Source organism: Strix uralensis, chromosome 1 (assembly GCF_047716275.1).
Source record: "Strix uralensis isolate ZFMK-TIS-50842 chromosome 1, bStrUra1, whole genome shotgun sequence".
In the NCBI taxonomy this organism is placed as follows: Eukaryota; Metazoa; Chordata; class Aves; order Strigiformes; family Strigidae; genus Strix; species Strix uralensis.
Window position 1 is genome coordinate 67,521,605 of NC_133972.1, and position 22,999 is coordinate 67,544,603.

General features: G+C 41.2%; 1 protein-coding gene across 7 annotated transcripts in view; it reads left to right on the plus strand.

Moving 5' to 3' along the window:
• The first annotated feature begins 15,585 nt into the window (after nucleotides 1-15,585).
• ADCYAP1R1 (ADCYAP receptor type I) overlaps nucleotides 15,586-22,999 on the plus strand; it is a 142,333-nt gene continuing 134,919 nt past the window's right edge. For 2 of the 7 annotated variants that reach the window (XM_074869602.1, XM_074869608.1), the window contains exon 1: nucleotides 15,586-16,437. The gene's annotated coding sequence lies outside the window, so the exon portion shown is untranslated. The remainder of the gene's footprint in view (nucleotides 16,438-22,999) is intronic. The other 5 variants (XM_074869616.1, XM_074869623.1, XM_074869630.1 and 2 more) reach the window with 4 other exon arrangements.

Consider the following 22,999-nt stretch of genomic DNA (forward strand, 5'->3'; position numbering starts at 1 on the left):
GATGATGTGTTTCCATAAGAGTGAGGAAAACTACTCTCTATTTCATAGTTGTTTTGTTCATGTTTTCCAGGGGAGACCAGTACCATAATTGCAATTTTTTTAATGGGGAATCTGAGGAAAAGAAGGAGAAATATGACAATACAGTCACAACTTCAGCTCAGGTCTTTGATATATCAAGTATAGCCATCACTTGGCTTGATTATTAATGTATTTTCAGGATGTATATTTTTTACTTAAAAAATACATGGAGAAATTATTTCAGAAGATTGAACTGTACTATAGCAATTTTGTAATACATAAATTTATACTGCATGTAGATCTAATAGTATTAAGTGTGCATGTACTTGGTGAAAAGCCAAGGATATCATGGGAGACATCTGAGGGATATATTTTATCTCTGGCTGTTAAATGCACTTAAAAGCAGCATGAGCAATGTGTATTATACCAGAAATTTTTGACCTCACTTGTACTGAGTATGTGTACATATGGAAGAGGAGGCTGTAGTGATAGTCCCTCCACATTTATATATGTAAACATTTATACTGTAGACATCTTCACTTAGTGGAACAAACACATCTTATATTTTTACTTTCAGTGGAGACAAACTATTTTAAGAATCCCTTCACTAGGAGGAAATAGGTTGAATCCTAGGTTTTCGTCTATGCCAGTATTTCTAAAACCTTTCATTCAGCCTTTCTTGTAAGGATGATGGTAAATTTGCTCCTGAAGGTTGTGAGACCTCAAATACAGCACTGCAGAGGGCTGCAGAAACTTCTGAAATAATGTAAGTGAATCAAATTAACATCTGACTGAGCCTTCTCTTTGGAAAGGTCCACAGAAAAATGAGAAGATAACAGAAAGAAGTGAAACAGAATACAGAGGCAGATGAAACCAGCATTTTTAAAGCAACAGCACAGGTGGACAAAAGCCAGAGGAATGACAAATAGAATGCTAACAGCTACAACTGGATAAATTACAAAGATCAGAACTGATTGAAGAAAGGGTGCTATAACCTTTACACAAGGTTTAAGACTAAAGTAAGTAAGAAAGGAATCAGGCTGTAAAGCAGATATTTAGTAAATTAATGATATGTTGATGAAAAAAAAAGAAAAAAAAATGTTTGCCCTGGACATAGGTAGTATTTGATTCTTTCTAATCTTGCTATTGCAGGGCAAAAAGCCCCTTATAAACAATCAAGTTTCTGCAGTGAGAATGTGTTATATCTACCTTATGTTTTGTCAACCTGCTAGGATCACACTGTACTTTGAACAGAAAGCAGAAACAAATCTGGTATTTAAAATAAGCAACATGTGAAGAACTCTCTAATTCAAATGCAGAATATGTGTAGAGTTAAGCTACATTCTGAGATAATATTGCTGTGACAAATATACAAAAGAAATTATATTAAACCTATTGATTTTATGCACTGTTTATTGTAAGATTATGTAAAACAAGTATAAATGATTAATAAAAATGGAAATTAGACAGTTCAAAGATAAAAGATAGTGCCAAAGAATCATTTTTGGGAGCTTTCCCTGAAGTGACACTCTACCATGTCTTGTTTCTGCTATGCTAGAAATGAGGTCTTTTGTTCTGCGTGACTTTGATTTTAGTAATTAAGTAACTCACTTCTGTTTTGCTTTCTACAAAGTGTATTTCTCTGTGTAACTCTAATAAAAATCCTCGTTGCTGTTGAAAGAGAACTGACAAATTCAAGAAACCCATAACGTGTTTAAAGAAATCACAAGAACTTCAAAAAGTAGTGATAAATCCCAACATAGAATAGAAATCCAGATACAAATAAGAACAGAGGGTGCGGGTTTTATTTGGTTGGTTGGTTGTTACTATTTACATCCAGGTTTTCTTTTCCAGGAAGTTTTGAGAATATAGAGATCTTCTGATTCCATCAGATCCTTTGCCTGTCTAATCCAGTCTTCACTTTGCCCAAGACAAGATATATTAGATGAAAGTGTAAGAATCTAATGCCTAGGGTAATATGTTTTCTGTGTTACTTTTTCCCCTGTCCTTTACTAATTAGGGACTGATTAAACCTTTCAAGTTTTAATATATCCTACTAAATTTATTTCATTATTATTAATGTTTCCTCTGTATAGTATTGGCATTTTTCTTATTTTCCAGTTCCTTCATTCTGAATTGTTCTCTTGGTCTCTATCATTTTTTTATGGAAATATGTTCACCACTGAAAGCTTGTCTTAAAAGGTATTTCTCTTTATCAGGGTTGAGTTCCCCACTTTTTCATTCATCTGGCCACCATAAGCCACTAAATTTTATTCAGCTATTGAAGTCAATTATTTATGCTTGGATAAAGCATCTCCTTAAAGTGACAAATGGAATTGTCTTGAAAACATCTAGAGTGGAATTCATCTCACCCATCTTTAGATGGTGACAACATAGGTACTTTTTCTCACCCACGGTTCCTTTAAAGTTAGCGCAGAGAAATAACACTTTTAGGATGTGATTTTTGCCATTTATTTTACATACCTCCCTTAGGTTTAGGTAATTCATGCACTGATTTCTGATGACTGTACGAACTAGATTTTTTTGACTGGAAAGGGAAACAAGGATTAGTTCAGTTACAGGCATCTACATTGCAGGTATATCTAACCTTTGACTAGATTAATCCCTTAGAGATTAAGAACCTTCCCCTTCCTCTGGTACATTACTCCAACCGTTACTTTTCCTACTTATTTTAAAAAGCATTTTTTATTTCTGAAATGCATTTTTCTGGCTTTTGCTTCCAATCACTAGCTTTGCTTTTTTTTTTCTCTGCTAGGTTTGACAGACCCAAAGGGGCAAGTGTACTCTTGTTGTGAATATTTAATCTAATTTAATGTTTTCATATGTTCATGTTACAGAAGATGAAGACAGAAATTTTATATAAACCTGCCTTTGATTGTCTGCATAGTATTTTCATGCTCAGAGAAGAGAAGTGGATTGTCAGGGAGGCTACAGTCTCCTGTAGGAGACCGGATTGCATAACAATGTATGCTAGACTGCAAAGATTGTCATGAATGGAACAGCAGAAGAAATACGTACTAGAAGGCAAAGGTAAAAGATTTTAGCTTTGTCATATCTGATTTAAGACAATTGGCTTTCAGACAAAAGTAGAGGAAGATAATTTAAATAGAAAAGAAAAATACATATACAGGGGGAAAGGAGGGAAAAAAGAAGATATCTGAATGTAATAACCAGTTATGTTCCAGTGACAAAGCATATTCATTATTACAGAGTCTGGCTTACTAAATGATGACAGACTAGTACTAGCAACAGTCACAGCTATTCCTCTGATGCAAGTGTAAGTAGGAGATATTTTGTAATGGTTAAAGTCACATCTTTGTTCACTGCTAGTGACTCATATTGGAAGGTACTATTTCACATAATAAATGCTATGTAGCACCTAGGACCCAAGACAGTGTATTAACAAAAACAAGTACATGTAATAAAAGGGGTAAGAAATTGAGGTGGTGAAGAAGTTCTGAAAGAAATATAAACCAAACAAATTTCGTTCCCTAGATAAAAGATAATTTCCTCATTCTACATAAAGAATTGCATCAGGTAAAACAGCCAGCAGGCATCAGTCATGAGAAAACTCCTTGAGTGGTATTTGCAGATGTATCAATAACCTTCCATTAAAAACTTTGCCTTATGGCTTGGCTAACAGAGATTTGATACTCAGGCTAATCATAGAGCTTCTGCAGCCCACACTAAAGTGTTATTTGCTTTGGTCTTCTCTTCTGAAGGAAAAGACATTTGCTGGTCTTCTTCTATAGCTGAAAATTTTTCCAGTTGTCCTCCTTCGGCAGTTGAGAAGAATCTTCCTCCAAAGGTATTTCATTCAAGAATAGAACACCAGATATTAGACTTAAGTAATTTTGAGTGCCAGAATCAAAGGCGATGACCGCAGCTGGATGATCGTCACCTCACAAAGAGGGGTACAGCAAGGTATTTGACTCAAGACATCCTGTCAGAGAAATTAGAAGAAAACCATTTGACTGCAAGGTTAGGAGGGCCATCTGTCTATGCCTGGAGGAAAAGGAAGGCAGAATCATCCAAAGTGACAAAACCAGCTTATAAATCAAGATAGTTCAGATGGGAAGTGTGACCTTTGAATTTAGCTACAAGTTGGTCATTAATAACTCTAGTAAGAACTGTCTAAGAAGGATGTAATGCATCTTTCAGCTGCTGCAAAAGGAGACTCTGTCTGAAAAATGGAGGCAGGTGTGTGTTAGTTGGAGATGAAAGCTGGATATGTCAGTGACTTCTTCTTCAAATCTGCTTCACTAGTGTCTTTATTATGCTTGAATTAAGGAGAAGTTTTCTGGGTCAGGGCTTAGGCCAGAAATCCTCAAGCCATCAATCTGCAGTGCAAAAATTCTCATGTGGACTCAACTTCAATCTGCTTCTAGGTTTGAAGGTCAAAGTGAAAATTTTCTTAGGTGGCTTTGGTTTTAAGAAAAGATTTAATAATTTCTGATATGTATCCACACTCCAGATAGAACAAGAACCCCTGAAAGGAGACTTCTGCTTATCAGTCACATTCTGATAAATGTCTATGAAGATTTGTATGCTTGTAGAGGGTTCTTTCCATACCTGTTGGCAAGCAGGAACTCCAGACAAGTTCCAGACTTCAGAGGACACATTTCTTCTAACATTTTTGGCTTTGGTTCTTTATCTCGCTACAATATCCACTATTTTAAGATAAATACTGATAAGAAATACTCTTTACACCTGTATTTATTTATGGTTGCATGATTTCTTTTGAATTAATCACAAATTCTTATTAAAATACTATTCATAAAAACTTTGTGTATATTGAGCTCCTTTATATTTGTAGGTGGAAACTCTGAGAAACTTATTAATTAATCTTTCTGCAGACCACTAGCTACTGATTTCTGGATTATGAAAGAAGGCACAGATGTATATGTCTTGCTATATTAATGCCACTTTTTCCAATTCTTTTTACAGAGAGTCAAAATCTTTGGTTGAGAAATAAGTCTATTGTAGTAAATATTTTAATTTCTGGTTTGAGAAATAACAAATATATTGTTACATTTTTTCTTATATCTCTTTGGAAATTGAAAAAAACCTGATCATATCATGGACTTCTGGTGCTACTTAAAGACAACCCTCATCATACTATCCTACCACTCCTCCTGCAACCACCATCTCCCCAACAAAAAAAAAAAAAAAAACAAAACAAAAAAAAAAAAGCCAAGAAGAAGACAAGAATATTTCACCGAAAATTGCAATTTTCTCTTCTAAACCTCCTGCTCACAGTTATGAATTGTGCATAGGTCTGAGCAAACTCACTAAATCAGTGGGAAGGTTCATGATAGCAAAGTGAAGGACATGAATAGTGTTCTCAGGACTGTGACCCTAACAAGAGCCTTAATAGACATGGTGATTCCTTCCCTGTCTGCACAGAGAACTTCTCGTGGTGCAACCCTTCCTGTCCTATTTGCTTTGTGATATGCTTGAGCAGGACATAATTTGTGTCTTAGGCTGTGCCTAAGAGCTTCGAAGACCTTTGTTGCTGTTTTCCATTTCTGCCCAGAGCTAACAATACCCAGTGCATCTTCTTCCATGCCTTCCTAGAGGGCAGAAAACTTAATTCATCTATGATTATTTGTTCTTGGATGCAAATGGCCTGAAAGCCAGAATTCCAGGAACAAAAAAAATGAAGATAAATCAGTAGGCTATCTCATCTCAACTGAGGAGTGGTAATACCAGCTGTTGTCTTCCATGTGAAACTTGAGTATGACTTCAGATATAACAACAACAGGTTCATAGGCTCATCATGACAAAACACAAAGTCCCAGTCTGGGCTTAAAGTGCAGTTTGAACAACAGACTATTTCTACACTCTTGTTAGATTGGAGGTTCTCATCATCAGCTTTGTTTTCTGTAAGAAGTAATGCATCTTTTTGTGCCCTGTGCTCTTTGGGGCATTTCATATCTATTCCCCCTGCTCTCTAATAAAGAAAATGGTGCTGTCAGAAGATATAAGTTTTCTTTAGTGAGTGTTGAGTATGGAGACGCAGTGTAACCATTGTTGATGTCTCTACCAATTCCAGTTTTCTCCAGGTTGGAAAGGAGAGAAACTCCTATATGTTTCATCAAGGCCATGGGAAAACTTCCTTCTGGACAGCAGTATAGAGCTGAATGGTAGAAGGTAGATATTATGTCCTGAACTTGTTCATTTTGATATTTGTCTCCCTTCCCCTTTAGCACCATCTGATGCAGTGTTCCTTCTCACATCGGCATACTGTGGTTACATCTGCATGACTACACAGGTCTTACCATCTAAAACAAAGACGCATCCACATCTGGTTGTTTTTATTTATACTACTTAGGTATCGCATCACTTCCTTCCTCAGGCAAAAATCAGAAAAAAAAAAAAAATCAATCCCATTAAGGAAGGGGATGAAGTGGGGTTGAAACTAAGGAATACTCACTATAAACATCAACAACAAATTTAGTAAGAGAGCTTGCATTTTGTGTGTTAGAAGCTCAAAACTGAAACATATTTTATTGTTTTTCCCAGCATTTTTGCAGAACTTTCACTGGGTCAAATTTTAAGACTATGTTGTAGTTTAGCATGGATATTGAACCTTAAATCCGCACAAACAATTGTTTATACAATCAAGGAACAGAGCTGTTGCAAAGTTCAACTAAAAAATCAACATAAGTTTTCTTAATATTGTTATTGACTGGACATAGGCATAAAATCATAGAATCACAGAATGGTTTGGGTTGAAAGGGACCTTAAAGATCATCTAGTTCCAACCCCCCTGCATGGGCAGGGACACCTTCCACTAGACCGGGTTGCTCAAAGCCCCATCCAACCTGGCCTTGAACACTTCCAGAGGCAGACACCCACAGCTTCTCTGGGCAACCTGTTCCAGTGTCTCACCACCTTCTTAGTAAAGAATTCCTTCCTAATCTCTAATCTAAATCTACCCTCTTTCAATTTAAAACTGTTACCCCTCGTCCTATCCCTACACTCCTTGACAGAGAGCCCCTCCCCATCTTTCCTGTAGTCCTGTTTTAAGTACTGGAAGGCCACTATAAGGTCTCCCTGGAGCCTTCTCTTCTTTAGGCTGAAAAACCCCAATTCTCTCAGCCTGTCCTCATCAGGGAGGTGCTCCATCCCTCGGATCATCTTTGTGGCCATCCTCTGGACCCACTCAAGCAGGACTGTGTCCTTCTTACGCTGGGGGTCCCAGAGCTGGACGTAGTACTGTCCGTGGGGTCTCATAAGAGTGGAGTAGAGGGGAATAATCACCTCCCTCAACCTGCTGACCACACTTCTCTTGATGCAGCACAGGATACAGTTGGCTTTCTGGTCTGCGAACGCACACTGATGACTCATAGTCAATTTTCCATCCACTAATATCCCCAAGCCCTTCTCCACAGGGCTGCTCTCAATCCACTAATTGCCCAGCCTGTATTTGTGCTTGGGATTGCCCAGAGCCATGTGCAGCACCTTGCACCTGACTTTGTTGAATTTCATGAAGTTTGCACTGGCCCAACTCTCAAGCCTGTCAAGGTCCCTCTGAAAGGAATCCCTTCCCTCTAGTGTATCAACAAACATTTTAGCAAGGTCTGTTGCAATTCCACAAGGGGTAGTGGTTTTAAACTAAAAGTAGGTAGAGTCAGACTAGATATAAGGAATAAATTTTTAATGATGAGGGTGTTGAAACACTGGAACAGGTTGCCCAGAGAGGTCGTAGATGCCCCATCCCTGCAAACGTTCAAGGCCAGGTTGGATGGGGCTCTGAGCAACCTGATCTAGTTGAAGATGTCCCTGCCCATGGCAGGGGGGTTGGACTAGATGACCTTTAAATGTCCTTTCCAACCCAAACTATTCTGTGATTCTATCATTCTATGATATTTATCATTTCATATCAGTCCAAAGCACCATTTTCCCCATACAGCCTGAAAAAAAGTAAAAAATTTCTTTCCAGATCGTTTCAAGAATTTTGCTAAACATGTCAAAATGGAGACCAAACTATCAAAACATTTCATTTACAAAGTACTAAAATGAAATCCCTTCATCCTTTTTTCTCCTTTTTCACCAAGCACATTCTGATTACACCATAATTTATTTCCTTAAAACTGCATTTTTTTCTGAAATTATATTTTTGTCCTAATTTGTCCCAATTACTGTCCTGGTTACAGAGTTCAGGGCTGAAATTTGAATGTTGAGGTACATTGAGGTAAGAACATCAATAACATTATATATTTCTGAAAGATGTCCAATGAAACCATTGCTTTAGATATCTAAATCTCTAAAAACAGAGATATGTAATCCCTAAATTGTTGCTTGGTAGTTTCCGGCTATTCATACTCAGGAGTGGTAAGATGTTACTACCCTGTGAATGTGTAACTGAACCTACTGTTAGAAGTAACAGTTCTCCAAACAGAGTTGGCAGAAACAAGTATGTATCAACTTCCCAGATACCAGTGTACCTGTGTGAGCTTTGTATATCACAGTCTAGTGACCAGACTAAAAAATCAGCAATTTTGGTTAACAGATTGGGTGACAAGGTGCATCAACAGAAAATGTAAGAATGTCTGCACTGTGTTAGACAAAAAATCAGCATGTAGTCTTGCAAGTCACTACAAAGAATATAAACAAAAGGAAAACATTAAAGTATGTGTCCTAAACTATCTCCCAGCACCTACTGAAAAGTATTTCAGAGACTTTCTGAGCTAGAAGTGGTCTTGTGGTATTTAATTGCCTTTATGGATTTTTCCTCCAATGATTTGCTTTGAACCCTTGGAAGCTTCTAGCATTCACCAGGTCACATAACATTTTAGGTTAAGATTTTGTGTTGTTTTGAACCAGGTCTCCCTCATTTTTGTTTAGCATCCTTTCATTCTTGCATTAAAAAAGACAGTGAACATTTTTTTCTTTATTTGTCTTCTCAATATCATTTTTTATAAACCTCCACCATTTTCCCTTTTAGTAGTCTCTGTTGAAAGCTGAAGAATCCTAATCTAGCCAGTTCTTATAGGTAATTCATTCCATATATTTAATCCCCTTGCTGACCACCAGTTGTGTCTTATTCGTTACCACTTTGCCCATTTTCTCTCTATTGGAGAAGCTCACACACATTCCCTTCTGTTGATGCCCTTTAGTGGGGATGTAACTTTCACTGGAAGGATGATTCACACAATGTAATTTCTTTAAACAGCTGATCATGAATCATAACAGTTTGTCAGAGGGCATCTTTAGCTTATTTACCTGAGAAGAAGAATAAATTTTGCCCTCATGCCAAGTGGGTCTTGGGCTCCAGAAAGAGAAGGTAGGTCAGACAGGGAAAATTACTCTGAGTTTACTGATAACTGTACTCTTAACTTCAAGAAAAGTAGGATACTGAAGCCTTGCACTGGTCACCTGAACTAGACACTTTGTTAGTAGACCATGTGTATCTAAAACATCCTCTTGAGAATGACAGATACAACACAGGAGCTGCAGGAGACCCATGGTCTTGTGGAGCAGCAGCTGGTGCAAGAAAAGCTCCTCTAGGGTATCTCAAAAGACACTGGACACCTATCTCTAGGCAATTGATTGCTACCTAAATGTTACCTAACCTATAGATATTAAAAGAGGCAACAGAGTCCAGGAAATTGTTTGGTTGGTCACATGCCATCATACGGAGAAGGATTGGTAGGTACTAGTGGATAGAAGACCTACTATGAGGCAGCAATGTGCACTCGCAGACCAGAAAGCCAACTGTATCCTGTGCTGCATCAAGAGAAGTGTGGTCAGCAGGTCGAGGGAGGTGATTATCCCCCTCTACTCCACTCTTATGAGACCCCACGGACAGTACTACGTCCAGCTCTGGGACCCCCAGCGTAAGAAGGACACAATCCTGCTTGAGTGGGTCCAGAGGATGGCCACAAAGATGATCCGAGCGATGGAGCACCTCCCTGATGAGGACAGGCTGAGAGAATTGGGGTTTTTCAGCCTAAAGAAGAGAAGGCTCCAGGGAGACCTTATAGTGGCCTTCCAGTACTTAAAACAGGACTACAGGAAAGATGGGGAGGGGCTCTCTGTCAAGGAGTGTAGGGATAGGACGAGGGGTAACAGTTTTAAATTGAAAGAGGGTAGATTTAGATTAGAGATTAGGAAGGAATTCTTTACTAAGAAGGTGGTGAGACACTGGAACAGGTTGCCCAGAGAAGCTGTGGGTGTCTGCCTCTGGAAGTGTTCAAGGCCAGGTTGGATGGGGCTTTGAGCAACCCAGTCTAGTGGAAGGTGTCCCTGCCCATGCAGGGGGGTTGGAACTAGATGATCTTTAAGGTCTAATACAAACCATACTATAATTCTATGATTATATGCTTCTATGCAGGTGTCTATGGTAGCGTGCACTCAGCATATCCCTAGTTTTCACTGACTATAATGACTAGATCTCCACTGACTACAGTGGGAGCATACTACCTAGGTCACATGTAGATATTACATTCACCTGTCAATCTGCAAACTGACTCCCATCCTTTGTCCCTGGGATGATATACTTTGTAATGTGGCTGTCTGTGAAGGCTGGACAAGGTAAGGTATGGCTACCACCATTTGGATAAGTATGCCCTTTTTCATAACTGGCCTGCAACCTGTCTAGCAGAACATACCTTTTTGTCATGCCCAAATTCTGGTGGGTGATTTCTATATTTGAAAAAGCTGAGTCAGAGCAGTTTAACCTTACTTGCATGCACTGCAAACCAAGCTTAATGTGTGTCTTCCCTCCCCTCTTTTTTCTAAGTAGTCAAGTACAGCATCTTCTGCAGCAAAACATGTGTGAGGGAAAAGTGAGAGGGGAGTTGGTGAGGGAAGGTGCAGCTGTTCTCTCATAAACCTCATTACAGTGCTGAGGGAGGCAAAGAAAGGCTGAACACAGGAATCAAGGGTTTTGACTCAATTAGATTCCCTTTGAGGATAACCAGATCAACAGCCTCCTTTCCAGTCAGCTGGGAGTGAATTTACAGCACCTCAGCTTCTCATTGATGGCTGCTATGCCACCTTCCAGCATCCTGAGATACGTAAAAGGTAAGAGTAGGCAAACAACATGATACCTACTGCTCTTTAAGTTCACACTTTGAGTTACTGCCTTTTAACATAGTGATCTTTACCTACACTCCAGATATGTCCCAGTTAAATCATAGCAGGTGGGGTATTTAGCATACTGCATTCTCCCTGGCTGTGAACACAATTCTACTAGTAGAAATGTCTTAAATCAGTACAGCTCGTTTACATAGCTAGAAAGGGAACAGATTACTGTCATTGTCTGCATAAATAGCTGTTTTCTCCCACTCTCTACCTCTTCCAGATCTTGTCCTCAAGAACCAGGAGATGTCTATTTCTGACTGTTAGAAATATACTGTTTGGTAGGAAGTGACTGAGGAATATGCAGACCAGAGGGTCCCATCTGGCATGAGGTATTTCTCAACTTGTGTGGTGGGTTGACCCTGGCTAGATGTCAGGTACCCACCAAAGCCGCTCTATCACTCACCTCTTAAGTTGTACAGGGGAGAGAAAAAACCTGCTCCAGTGTGGGCTCCTCTCTCCATGGGTTCAGAGGTCCTGCCAGGAGCCTGCTCCAGTGCAGACTTCCCACAGGATCACAGCCTCCTTCAGGTATATCCACCTGGTCCAGCGTGGGGTCCTCCACTGGCTGCAGGTGGAGATCTGCTTCACCATTAACCTCCATGGGCTGCAGGGAGACAGTCTACCTCACCACGATCTTCATCACAGACTGCAGGAGAATCTCTGCTCCAGTGCTTCGAGCATCTCCTCCCCTCCTTCTTCGCTGATCTTGGTGTCTGCAGAGTTGTTTCTCTCACATATTCTCACTCCTCTCTTCTGACTGCTGCTGGTGTTGCAGTTCTTTTTCCTCCTTCTTAAATATGTTATCACAGAGGTGCTACCACCATCGCTGATGGGCTCAGCCTTGGCCAGCGGCAGGTGCCTCTTGGAGCCAGCTAGCACTCGATCTATGAGACATGGGGGAAGCTTCTAGCAGCTTCTCACAAAAGCCACCCTTGTAGCCCCCCTGCTGCCAAAACTTTGCCACACAGACTCAATGTAACCTCACAGCTGCAACACGAGAGAGCTTTCCTTTCCTCTGGGTCTCTTTTTGATCTCTAACACAACTGATCATCACATCAGAGGATCTGCAGGCCCATAGGGTCTGGCAGGTAGGATCTCAGTGTGGGTGGGAGGATGTGGCACTATCTGAGAGTAGTTCTTGTCCTGGCAGAGGAGAACAAGCCAACTGGATGAGTCTCAATATTTCAGTCTTGTCAAACCTGATAGTGAAAGAAGGATGCATCTCATTATACCTTAGAGGTCTACTTTGTGGGTGTTGACAAGCTGGGATAGTGTTCCCAGTGTGTCTAACGTCAGTGGAGAGAAACAGGCACATTTAGGACACAGTTCCTCTGGGCTGTTTTCAATATCTCACTGGACTGAGATGGATCATGCCTTACATTCCAGTGACTGCACTGAGAAAATCTGATCTTAATATGAAGAGAGAGATGGTTGGCCAGCTCAGACCTAGCTGTTTGGTCAACTAAGTCATACCTGAGGTGTCAAAATAAAAGATGAGGACAAGGACCTACCAACAACATGCCTTTAACCCAGTCTCAGAAAACACTTGAAGCCAGCTTGCCAGTGTCTTGCCCCTTTGTAGTATGACAGATGAATGGCTGTCTAGGTCATTTAGCAGTAACTCACACTTTTCTCTCCTAAAGCCTTCTCCTGCCCCTGTCAGTCTCACATGTTAGCCAAGGTGATGGTATCATGCTTTACACACACAAATAATGTACTATTTAATAGATGGCTCATGAGGATAACAGTAAAGCATTGTTCCCCTGAAAATGGCTTAATTGTTTTCTTCTAAAGAAAATTGTCTTCTCTGGAGAACAAAGTTCTTAGATAGACTCTCCTGACTACTTCAATAGGAAACCTGATATGAATATCAGCTGAGATCATGTAAGGCAGTCCAACTGTGGCTGGATATGGGCCACTAGATGATTCTCTCAGCCCATTGCCCTTCTCCTGGGAAAGATAGGGAGCAGATGTTGGAGTAGAACATAATAATTGAACAGTTGGGAGCTTTCTTCCATGCTTAGCAACCCAAGACAACATTTCATAGTGGGGCTTCTTGTTTTTGAGGTAGGACTGCCATAAATTCTGGGAGTTTTGAGGGGACACAGCTGGGGTTTTGTTTGGTTTGTTGTGGTGGGGTTTTTTTGGGGGGAAGAGGTTCTTTAAGCCTGAAGAGTGAACATAGATTTTTTTTTTTTGTAGGAAGAACAAACATTTTGTTGTGGAGGTTTCTTTATCTGCATTTTATCCTTTAGGATGAAAAAAAAATAAGGCTTGCTGAGACACATCTGCCTAACAAATAGGTGTCTACATCTGGTTTAGTTAGTCTTGTCTGCCTTTATACTTTATGAAAATCTAGACAGGTGTTTTGTACTATGTAGACTGTAGGAGTCTGGGCCACGCTGGGAGAAAGTTAGTGCAGACAGAAGAATGCAAGGACGAAGACAAGGCCAGCAAAATAAGGCTGGCAAAAACACACAAGATAGCAGATAAGTGAGAAACACCTGTGGTCAGCAAAAGCACACAAGTCTGAGCAAAACAGGGTATGAGATAAGGGAGTTTTGGCAAGTTTTGGGCTTTACGTGCTAATTGCAATTAACCAATGCAAATGCTTGTAGAGGCGCGTGAACAGCACGTGTAGATGACCTGTAGCCTATTAGAAGATAGATGAGTGCGTGTATGGAACTTAGTAGGATACAAATGTAACTAGGACTGGAAAAAAAAAAGATGGACGACCTGATCATCACATTGGTGTTGCGTCATTTCTGTTCCCGCACGGAGAAATAAGGACCCCGGCTAATGGTGACCCCAATATGTAGACCACAAAGTAGGTGCAATGGATGACATCCTAACAGTGACTCTCATCAATGTCTATATAAAGTGCACAGGCTGATTAGCTCAGCTGTACAATGTAAATGTCTACATCTTTTGTTTGCTTCCTTTTTTTCACCTTGTATTTAGTGAGGTTACTGAAAACTGTGAGATGTGGCTAGAGATGATGATGGCATAACTGAAAGAAAGTGTGCAAAGGAAAGCTTCAGAAAATCTAGTTGATTCCTTGGACTGCTCCATGGAATAAAACCAGAGCTGAATGCATTCACAATGTGTCTGTGCATGCTCTTCTCAAGAAAGGCATCTATGCAGCCATGGGGTTGTTACTGTGCCAAGGGACTGGGAGCAGGGCTGTCTGGTCTGGTGCTTCTGTTGTGGAGCTATATCCCCTCAGGCTCCTGCACCTGGACTGAGAGCCACAGGGACTATAACATACAAGTAATTGGGTCAGGGATTTTCACACTGGACAGGTAATGGATTTAGTTGCTTTTATGACCAAATTGCCTTTTTTCTCTTTTGTTTAATCTGGAAGCAAGGTAAAGGCAAGGAGGATTTGAAATGATTTTACATGCTAAGGGGAATGGAAGATGGGAGATGCAGAAAATGAAGGGAAAGTGGTGAAACATAAGTGGAGGAAAGGGCTTCTACAATGGGAAGAGCAACAGTATCGGCATCCCAGGTGTTGGAAATTTCAGGGTATCTAGAAGAATCTCATCAGCAGACAGCTGCTCTTACAACACAGGTCTCAGAGAATTTGGGTAAGAATGTGGGTGTTCATCATCTCAAGTTCTTGACATGGATCTGTGGGGCCTGAGAGCAGCATGGTTGGCAGCAGGAACAGAAGCGTGTACCAAGTGGTACATCCATGGGATGCCCTGGCAGAGGGCTTCTCTAGGCCTGCTATAGATGTTCAGACTCCTTTAGCGATCATTTTCCAGGTCTGGAGAGCTTTCCCTTGAGTGCTAGTCTCTGCAGAAGGGAACAGTGACTGGATGCTTTTGTGCACTTATCTTGCAGGGGACATGTGCCACCCTGCTCTTTTCCAGATACAAGTCAAAGGAACCAGCTAGACATCCGTTCCCTTCTCACCAGCCATCTCAGTCCTCTCTACAGCTCCTCTCCACAGGTTTGCCAGCAACAGGTACCACTTCTGCACTGCTGTTGCAGGGATCCTGCTGCTGTGTAGGTCTGAGGCAATGCAGGACAGTGCAGATGCTGCTGTTCTTGAGCAGTCACTTCCCTTCCTGGGCATGTGTGTGTGTGTCTGCTGTGGAGGGGAGGGGAGGAGATCCTTCCCGCAAGCTCAGAGGGCTCACCCAGGACACGGGCTGGCTGCCCATCTGCAAATACCATCTGCAAAATGGTGCTTCCAGGTGAAATTCCTGCTCTGCGTCCCCTCAGTTCCCCTCCCTGACAACTCCAGCTACTTTATCGGGTTTTTTTGCAATCAACTCTTCTGCATCTCAGGGAGAAATTGCCTCCTTTCACCCACCCTTCCACACACCCCCCCTTCCACACACCCCCATTCCAGCAGCGATGCCATCCACCCTCCCACCACTGTGTTTTGCTGACACCGTCACATTAATTAAAAAAGAAATAAAATATCTGGGACAGCAGCACCGTGCTTAGATGTCAGGGAGAAGGAGGATTTGGGGGAGGTAGAAGGAGGACAGAAAAAGAGGAAAAAAAAAGTGCTTGATTTAAGCTTGATTTGAATAAACCCCTCCTCCCGCTCGTCCTCATTGGTTTCCTTCTCTTTCTCCATATTAATGAGACTAGCCAGGGAAAAGCTATTGGTTCCATATCCCCTTTCCTTTCCTCAGGCACTTGGGGGAGGAGGTGTTTGCCTTTCTCCGCAGGACCAGCTCGTTTTGCAGAGCATTGTCTGGGTATGAGAATCACACACACAGGCAGAAATACAGGGGCGAGCACACCATAGCCTTGACTCGCAGGCAGAGCATCTGATCCAGCCTGAATACGCTTCTCCCACCCCACCCCCTATTTCCCGAGCGCCAATAATCCCCCCAAAAAAAAAAAAAAAAAAAAGGCAGAAAAAGAAAAAAAAAGGAAAAAAAAAAGTTTGCGAATCACCTGCCTCCCTTTTGGCTTTTTTTGTTTTCGGGTTTTGGTTGTGGTTTTGGTTTGGGTTTGGTTTTTTTTTGATTTAGCGATGGCAAATTCCTTCACGGCCAGGACTTGGCCCATCCCCTGAGCAAAGGCAGCCTGGACATGACCGGCAGGCGAGGGAGGAGGAATTTGGATTCCCTTCGGAGGCGCCGACCCCTCCTCCGCCCGGTGCGAGCGAGGCGGGGGCCGCCCGGCTCCGGCCGCTCCCTTGCACCGCCGCCCGCCGCCGCCGCCGGGCAGGTTCTGCCGGGGACCCGGTTAGTGTGCCCCCGCCGCCGTCTCCCACCCCACCGGCACGGCGGGGATGCAGCATCTCCAGCACCGGCACGGATCCTTCCTGCAATGGTAAGTCCTTTTCTCCGGCCTCTCCGCCACCTCCTCCCGGGCTGGCACCGCTCCGGCTCCCGCCGGGGCTGGGCACGGGGGGCAGCGGCCGCAGGGCTCTGCTCCGCTCGGCCCGACCCTGGAGATGCCGAAGCGTCGCTACTGCAGCCGGCGAGGGAAAAGGCACCGGCGGCTTGTCTTAGAGTGACATTGTTTTACCGGCTCTTCGCCTCTCTTCCCCGGGTCCTGGGAATACTTCTTCTGGGGGGAATTGCATGCAGGCTTTCTGCCTTCAGCCTGAACCGCAGGCTCTGAGGATGCGTCCGCCGGAGAGATTTGATTCTTTGCAAATACATAAATCTCCCTTTGCAAGTGGTGACAGGTTAACGTGTTCGGTATGGGAATCACGTCTGTTTTTAACACAATATGGCTGGTAAATAAAACCTGATTGCTAACAGACCTCGTGCTGCTGTTGGCATTTTTGAGCTCAAAGCTCCCTTTGCAGTTCTGCATCTTCACCTGCCGCAGAAACTCTGATTCACCCTTCAAGCAGTGCACCAGCACTTCTCTATTTTTACTGTGGGGCAGTAGTAAAAATTTCTGTTAACGTGCCTTTGACCTCTGCTTGCATGCCTCTGTGCACTTCTCCTTATCAGTATCTGAACAGCTGGTTCTAATAATATCATATTTATGAAAAGCACATCTTAAATCGGAGGGGTAGCATACAGGACAGACTCTTTACTGCTATGCTGTGAATTTAACATGCAAATAGTTCAGGTATGTGTTGGAATCTGAACAGTTTACAGCCAGGGAGAGAAAGGTAATGCAGCATGCTGTTCAGGACTGGAAAATACATGAAAAAAGAGAGATTTGTTTAGTGACATACTGGTGTTTATGGCTAGATGATCATCCTGCTTACATAGAAACAGGTCTGGAAGAACTCCCTGGAAGTCAGTGGCTTTCCTCTGCATCTAATCTGCTGGTAAACAGAACCTGGCCTTTAGCTTGAAGAATATATTGGAGGGACACAGAAGGTAATTATAATAATAATAAAAAATATTAACCAAAGTGAGTAAGGCAAGGAAGTGACCTGATTCTTTCCTAGGGTATTATGGATTACCATCTGTCTTGTGTATGTTAATTACAGTGCAAGTGTTGGACTGATATGGCAATATGCAATGTAACTGAAGTAGCTTTTTAGATGTTTTTTTAATCTGTTGGATTTTCGTTTGATGTTTTCTGGGTACGCAGCCATCTCACTTCTCTATTCCGCCTATGCAACACTGGTCAGGTACAGTGGGGAAATATTTCCATGGCTAGCACATGTATGTTTCCTTAAGGTTACTGTCAGTAGCATGAAGGTAAACTCCTTAAAGTGGTGTTGGTATAGCTACAGAGAAAGAATGCATTATACAAGCATCTGTACTTGGCTAATGCAAAACACACTGGAGCTGTCTTGAAAGAAGTTGTCCTATAGGATGGGTAAGGCAACACTGCTCCAATTTGATGAATAATTAAGGAAAACTATTCAGTGTAATAATGGGAATTGGATTAAAGCTGATGTCTCTGCTTGTGCCTCAGTTACAGTTCTGGGTTATGGTTTTATACCTTTTTTTCCCTCTGTTTCTGTGCGCTGAGGGCAATAGTTGCTGCTTTGTTTTTCATTCAGGAGAGCTACAATTATCTGTTATTGTATTGGCAATCTATCTTGGACATTGCGGAGTGGAAGATTTTTGTTGTTTTGTTTTCTCCAATCAAAGGCATGTGTGCAGTGACTAGAAGGATAACCATTGGCATTGAACAGACTCCAAGGTCATGGGGGGCTTTATGTGTGATAAATACATATCTTCAACCAGGGAAGTAGCTTTGTGATCGCTCCTTGGCTTTAGCCTTCCATCACTCGTTGGGATCCCTGAAAGAAAACCAGAGGGCTCCTTCCTCCCTGTAGATTTAAGATGTCTGCTGTTTGCATGGTGGTGACACAGCTGCATGTAGCTCTCTAGGTCTGCTGTTAGTGCATATGTGAAGCTCATAAACACGATAGCAGAAGCTTTGTTGTGGGATGCTACCAGGGAGAGAAAAACAGAGATTTCTGAGATTATGGGCTGCACTGTTGGTCGCATTCAGACCTTTGTTCATCACATCTCTCTTCATTTGGCTAACTTGAACCGGCATCCTGGAGATATTTTTTCTGGGGTTGAGTTCCATGTGTGCCTACGCCTTTGGTAAGTTGAGACCCATGTCCCCAAGATGATTCATTTCAATGTAGCAGATTTTGTTTTCCTTTCCTTCCTTCTGAGCACACTTAGTACAAACAGTTTAATTCCTAAATTAGCTCAGATTATCTTTTAATGAAACCAGAGTATTTGAGTTAAGAAGCACTGAGAAAAAGTAAACTCAGGACAGGATCACGCTGTAACTCATATCTGGCAGAAAGACTTGCAGAAATATCAGGTCTTACAGTTCTGATTTACCAGAGTCGTCATTTATTTGCCACAGTTCTCAGGAGAGGTAAACTGATACCAGGATATAGAAGTCAGTGGACATACAGAATTCTGTTTCACTCTACTACTTGGCCCAGAGAGTGCAGCCTCAACCTTTAAGTCAGCAAACTGTATTTTTGTGTTGGCTCGTGTTCCTTTATTTCCATTCCCTGTTCTTTCACATCCAGCCATCCCATATCACCTGTGAAGACAGCGGTGTCAGGATTCAGTACACACCACAGTCAACAGGATTTTGGAGTGAGTTTTCCACACCAGTGCAGAAGTGGAACAGCTCTACTGAAAGGGATGCAAACGCACCAGTGAGGAACTCTCTCTTTTTTACTGTCCACAACTTTAAAGTCATCTTTGTTTATAATGTATTGTCAGGGATAGTTGTAACATCGCTCTCTTTCGGAGTACTCCTGCTACTCAATATATACAGCATCCCTTGATGAGATACTTTTCCAGTTCCCTCCATGCTGAACTTGTTCTGTTCTTCGGAAATGTTTTGCCTACAGAAAGGTATTTGGTAGTTTTTCACAACACTAGCAGGTACTAGAATTCATGTGTCTGTGGTGGCTGTTGAAACAGTGTTTGGATTGTAATTGAGAAGGCACAAATATATGGGAAGAAAGGCAGACTTTTTTTGCAGGACACTTCATGGTATGTCCAGTCCTCACCCCATGGCTTTGCTTGTGTTTCATTCTCTGACCACCTTTTGCTCTCTGAATTTATTGATCTGTCATTTTAGACTTGAACTTTTAACACCACAAGACAAACTAGGAACTCAGGTAAAACAAGCCAGATTGTTCAAGTCTTGTTTATGTAATTTGCTGCAGTTCATTGATTGTATCCCCATGCAAGTTGATGGGCTGATCTGTAGAGTAGCTGGGTCAATAACTTCAGGGCAGAACTTCTTAGGAGGCACTAAATCATTTCATCTCCTGAAAAAAAGGTAGAAGCATTGTCACACAGGGCATTTAAAAACAACATGGCTGTTGTGCTGAGGAATATTCCCTTGGAAAGGTTCCTACAGAAATATATAGCTGCAGTTGCAGGGACTCTTGTTTGCTGCTCTGTTTCTACATTACTATTGAATACAAATTCTTATAATTGTCCCATGAAATGAGCTGATTTGCATTTGACATTAGAGTTTATCTGCCCTGGAGTCATCCTGACAGTCTCATTCCTGTTCATTCAGGTGTGACATTTTCCTCTTGGATGGCTTAAGGTAAGACTATGTTCTGAAACTGCTCTGATCTATTTATTTGAGAGATTCTTTTATTAAAAAGTTTTAAAAGGTGTGAAAACCTCTGCTTAATACTACTGAGTTTGAAAAAAACCCAACAAACCAAAGAAGTTGAATCAATAATTCTAGTTTATGTTTGCATAACTCATAATTGACTCTTAACACTGAAAAAAAAGGGGATAAATATTTATATAATCTATTCTTCTTCTTAATAGTTACAGCAATATTAATAATAATAACATGTTTATAACATGTTGGGAATTTTGAAGTCTAAGAGCTCCTTATTGAACATAACAATATTACACTTCTGCCACATCTGTTTGAAGCACTGTCCGTCCCTTGTTGAGGTATTTCACAAAAAGCCCCAATCACAATGGCTACTGTACTCTATTAGAGATGATTGGGTCACAATCAGGAGCTGCAAATGGAGGGGTAATTATAGTCCCTTATCTATGATTTGTTGGGCCTGCTGAATGGAGCAGATGGTTAGGACAGGAAAAGCCCTTTTAATCTGCATGGTAGATTTATGATTTTTATTCTTTAGTTCCTCAGAATGAGGCAAGTTTTGCTACTTTCTTTTCCGGCAAGGGACAGTATCTTGTCCTATCTGATTGGGTGGGGATTCTTACAGAAAAATACCTTTACAGAAGGGAAAAGTGACAGAATCAAGTTCTTCTTTTGCAGGGAGTAGTCATTAGGTCCATTTTTGAGAAGTGGAGGAAGTATAAATTGCCTAGTTCTCAAGGTGAAAACTTTGCCCCAAAGGATCTCCTGGCAAAACTATCATTTATTTCCTGTGTAGGAAGACTTTCTCACTCAGGAGAAGTGTTTGGCAGCCTGGCTGATATTCATCTACTCTCACTTAAGCATCTGAAAACTAGGTACTCACATCCAAGGTAATTGTTATTGATTTACCAATAAATAGAAGTAATTGTGTTTGATTTAATAGAAATATACAATCATAAGAAATATTTAGTAAAAATTTTTATTGGTTGTAATTTATACCAGCAACCGACTGCTACTTTAAAATGCCCTATACAGCTCCATACCAAGGCCGAAGAGATTGGTTATAATCATCTAGTAGAAACGTTTGGAACCTAGGTAACCAAATACAAACTGATTTGTAAGTTGATTTATAATACATATACAGGACCAGGAGAATGCAAGTAGTTGTCAAAGTCTAGGATTAATGGGAACTGGGGAAAACAACCATAACAGCTTACAGGTACCTGCCAAGAAAACTGTGTCCTTAAGCAAAAGGTAATTCTGGCAAGGGAAGATCGCGACCACCAACCCATGAACCACCTACTCACATTACACCCCAGACTCATTTCTAGGCATTTCTAATCCTTAGTACGCAGAATCGGAAGTAGGCAGAGAGTATGTTAATGATTTCTTGGAAATTGTATATTTATGTATGAACACTTAATGAATATGTATGAGTAAGTTCTATATAAGATGTATGATTTTAGTGCTTGGTACGCGCTGTTGGTGAGAACACTCCCCTGTGCGTCCGGCCGTCAATAAAGAAGTGTCTGCTTATCTGCATCAAATTGGTGTTGATAAGTTCTTTATTCCGGATTTTTGGTAACATAATCACCCCAATTCACTATATTCACTATATTATAAGTGGGGGAGGGTGGGTCATCCTGAAGTGGGTCAGATGGAGGTTCTGGCAACAGCTGGCTCAGAGATAAACATTCAAAATCAGTGAGATTAATCCTTCCATGATATCTTAGAGATATCCCAATGAAGCATAATTCCACTCTTGCTCCCATCTTTGCTCAGGGAGAAGACTGGTATTTTTTGCTAGCTCACAACAATAGCAAATCATGATAGATGTTAAGGTTTCTGCAAATCCCAAGACTGCTGTGGTGGCCCCCACAGCTTCCTCACCCCTATCTTCCCTTTAACCAACCAGCAGCAGACTCAGCCTGTCCCTTGCATGTGTCCCAGGCGACACTCTATCTGTCTTTTTGTTTTTTAATTATTCATTGATTATTTCAAATTTCAGAGGCTTCTTCAGTGTATCAACACTTTTTCTCTTCAGAGCATGCCCAGTTACTAAGAGGGATTTGCCAGCTGAAGCTTGTATGTCATTTTGTGGACAGGTGGGGATACATCAACACAGCGACACATCTGGGATGGCTACATGATTTTCATCAGGCAGATGCAAACTTGCTCTGCCTGTTCTCTGAGCCAGCCAGAAGCTGTGCAATGCTTCAAGCCTCATATAATATACCCTTCTTGTGAATAGCTACACTATAAGTTGAAAGAAGATGCAGATGAATGCTGACCAGACCTCATTAGCTTAGGGTTGGCACCTTGTGAAATACATTTTGACCAGCTTGGAGAACTTGACACGCTTAGAATTAGGTGACCTAAAAGCCAGCTTTTTGCCATAAATCAGTAGCTCAATGCTTTCTTATTATAGTGCATCCACCCTCTGTCTGAAGCGAACAAAAACTCCCAGTCAGTCGATAAATGGATTTAACTAACACCTTGCTCCTTAACTATAGCCTTTAAAAAATATTTATTGAAATTCAAATAATTAAAAAAATAAATACATAAACCTCTGAGAACACATTGATATGTAGACTGGAATTAAAGTTGTTGTAGTAAAAGATACACTTCACAGTGGAAGGAAATTATATTTTTTTGGAAAGCAAGCTTAAAATAGCTAAGATATTCTTAACTATTAATTCCTTTTCCTGGAATGGTAAGACTTTATCAAGACATAACATTTCTGTTTCTGCTCTTACTGTCATATTTTTGAAGTAAGTTTATAGAAGTTTTTTATTTCTAGTAAAAATATAAAATGGCACATTCATGGTCATAAGTAAAAGACATT